Genomic DNA, 3,504 nt, shown 5'->3' on the forward strand with positions numbered 1-3,504 from the left:
TTTGAGCATGAGGGCTTTGTAGTATAGTTTCAAATAAAGAAGTGTAATTTCGCTTCTTCATTCTTTCTCAGAACTGCTTTGATTATTTGTTGTCTTTTATGGTCTCATATAAATTTTAGGATTCTTTACTTACTTCTGCAAAAACACAATATTGGATTTTTTAAAAGATTATTTATTTATTTATTTGAGAGAGAGAGATGACAAGCAGGCAGAGAGGCAGGCAAGAGAGAAGAGGTAGCAGCTTCCTGCTGAGCAGAGAGGCTGAGGCAGGGCTCCATCCCAGGACCCTGGGATCATGACCTGAGCTGAAGGCAGCAGCTTAACCCACTGAGCCACCCATGTGCCCCTAACATTGGATTTTTGATAGGAATTGAATTTACAGATGGTTTTCGGTAGTATGGACATTTTAACAATGTTAATTCTTACCATTCATAAATATGAGGTATCTTTCCATTTGTGTCTCCTTCAATTCCTTTATCAATGTCATAGATTATGGGGTACAGATCTTTCATCATCTTAGTTAAATCTTATCCTAAGTATTTTATTACTTTTGATGCTAGTGTGAATTAGATTGTTTTCTTTATTTTTTCAGATAGTTCATCATTAGAGTGTTAAAATGCTCCTGTCTTGTGCTTACTTTGGCAGCACATATACTAAAATTGGAATGATGCAGAGAAGATTAGCGTGATCACTGAGCAAGGATGACATGAAAAACTATTAAAAAAAAAAACGAAACAAAACAAAATTCTTGTCTTTTATATATTTATCTTGTATTTGGCAACTTTACTAAACTTGTTTATTCAAAATTTTTTATGGAGTTTTTAGGATTTTTTTACATGTAAGTTCATGTTATCCAAAAAAAGAAAATTTTACTTCTTCCTTTTTTTTTTTTGGAGTCTTTTATTTCTTTGTGTTCCTTGTTTCTCTGGCTAGGACATCCAGTACTATGTCAAATGAGAGTAGTGAAAGTGGACACACTTGTGTTTTTTCTGCTCTTTAAGGGGAAAACTTTCAAACTTTTTTGATTGAATATGAGATTAGCTCTGGGCTTGCAATATGTGATTTTTTCTTTAATGGATTTTTTAAATTATTTTTTTTAAATTTTTTATAAACATATAATGTGTTTTTATCCCTAGGGGTACAGGTCTGTGAATCACCAGGTTTACACATTTCACAGCACTCACCATCACTCACCATAGCACCTGCCCTCCCCAATGTCTATACCCCCACCATCCTCTCCCAACACACCTCCCCCCAGCTACCCTCAGTCTGTTTGTGAGATTCAGTCTTTTGTGGTTTGTCTCCCTCCCAATCCCATCTTCTTTTATTTTTCTTTTTTATATGCCCGAAACCGCCTATGTTGCATCTCCACTTCATCATATCAGGGAGATCATATGATAGTTGTCTTTCTCAGATTGATTTATTTCGCCAAGCATAATACCCTCTAGTTCCATCCACGTCATCACAAATAGCAGGATTTCATTTCTTTTGATGGCTGCATAGTATCCCATTGTACATATATACCACATCTTATTTATTGATTCATCTGTTGAAGGACATTTAGGTTCTTTCCATAGTTTAACTATTGTGGACATTGCTGCTATAAACATTTGGGTGCATGTGCCCCTTCAGAATGCCACGTTTGTATCTTTAGGGTATATACCCAGTACTACAATCACTGGGTCATAGGATAGTTCTATTTTCAGCTTTTTGAAGCACCTCCACGCTATTTTCCAGAGTGGTTGCACCAGCTTGCATTCCCACGTACAGTGTAGGAGGGTTGCCCTTTCTCCACATCCTCACCAGCATCTGTCATTGACTGACTTGTTCATTTTAGCCATTCTGAAAGGTGTGAGGTGGTATCTCATTCTGGTTTTGTTTTGTATTTCCCTGATGCCGAGTGATGTGGAGCATTTTTTCATGTGTCTGTTGGCCATTTGGATGTATTCTTTGCAGAAATGTCTGTTCATGTCCTTGCCCTTTTCTTCATTCGATTATTTGTTCTTAGGGTGTTGAGTTTGATAAGCTCTTTATAGATTTTGGATAGATACTGGCCCTTTATCTGGTATGTCATTTGCAAATATCTTCTCCCAGATAACTTCTGACAGTCGTCTTTTGGCGTTGTTAACTGTTTCCTTTGCTGTGCAAAAGCTTTTTGATCTGATGAAATCCCAATAGTTCATTCTTGCCCTTGCTTCCCTTGCCTTTGGCGATGTTCCTAGGAAGAAGTTGCTGCTGCTGAGGTCAAAGAGGTTGCTACCTGTTCTCTCCTCAAGGATTTTGATGGATTCCTTTCTCACATTATGCTTCTTCATCCATTTCCAGTCTATTTTCATGTATGGTGTAAGGAAATGGTCCAACTTCATTTTTCTGCATGTGGCTCTTCAATTTTCCCAACACCATTTGTTGAAGAGGCTGTCTCTTTTCCATAGGACATTCCTTCCTGCTTTGTTGAAGATTAGTTGACCATAGAGTTGAGGGTGTATTTCTGGGCTCTCTATTCTGTTCCATTGATCTATATCTGTTTTGGGGACAGTTCCCTACTATCTTGATGATGACAACTTTGTAATAGAGCTTGAAGTCTGGAATTCTGATGCCAACAACTTTGGCTTTCTTTTTCAATATTCCTCTGGCTATTCGAGGTATTTTCTGGTTCCATATATATTTTAGGATGATTTGTCCCATTTCTTGAAAAAAAATGGATGGGATTTTGATAGGGATTGCATTAAATGTGTAGATTGCTTTAGGTAGCATAGACATTTTCACAATATTTGTTCTTCCAATACAGGAACATGGAACATTTTTCCATTTCTTTGTGTCTTCTTCAATTTCTTTCATGAGTACTTTAGAGTTTTCTGAGTATAGATTATAGATTCTTTGTCTCTTTGGTTAGGTTTATTCCTAGGTATCTTAGGGTTTTGGGTGCAATTGTAAATGGGATTCACTCCTTAATTTGTATTTCTTCAGTCTTGTTGGTTTAAAAAAATGCAACCAATTTCTGTGCATTGATTTTATATTCTGACACTTTACAGAATTCCTATACAAGTTATAGCAGATTTGGAGTGGAGTCCTTTAAGTTTTCCACATACAGTGTCATATCGTCTGCAAACAGGAATAGTTTGACTTCTCTTTTGCCAATTTGGCAAAATTTGGATGCCCTTTATTTCTTTTTGTTGTCTGATTGCTGAGGCTAGGACTTCTAGTACGATGTTGAATAGCAGTGGTGATAACGGACATCCCTGCCATGTTCCTGACCTCAGCAGAAAAGTATTCAGTTTTTCTCCATTGAGAATGATATTTGCAGTGGGTTTTTCATAGATGACTTTGATAATATTGATAATATGTGCCCTCTATCCCTACACTTTGAAGAGTTTCAATCAGGAAGGGACACTGCACTTTGCCAAATGCTTTTTCAGCATCTATGGAGAGTATCATATGGTTCTTGTTCTTTCTTTTATTAATGTGTTGTATCACATTGATTGATTTGCAGATATTGAACCAACC

The 3,504-nt window shown here is 36.8% G+C and overlaps 1 non-coding gene across 1 annotated transcript; it reads left to right on the top strand.

Annotated features, from left to right (window-relative positions):
* The first annotated feature begins 629 nt into the window (after window positions 1–629).
* LOC123389892 lies at window positions 630–736 on the top strand. Its single transcript, XR_006604578.1, has one exon. It is a non-coding gene; the product is annotated as a U6 spliceosomal RNA (small nuclear RNA).
* Window positions 737–3,504: the final 2,768 nt, after the last annotated feature.

This window comes from Mustela putorius, unplaced genomic scaffold (assembly GCF_011764305.1).
Source record: "Mustela putorius furo isolate JIRA1106 unplaced genomic scaffold, ASM1176430v1.1 tig00004062_pilon_pilon_pilon, whole genome shotgun sequence".
Lineage (NCBI taxonomy): Eukaryota > Metazoa > Chordata > Mammalia > Carnivora > Mustelidae > Mustela > Mustela putorius.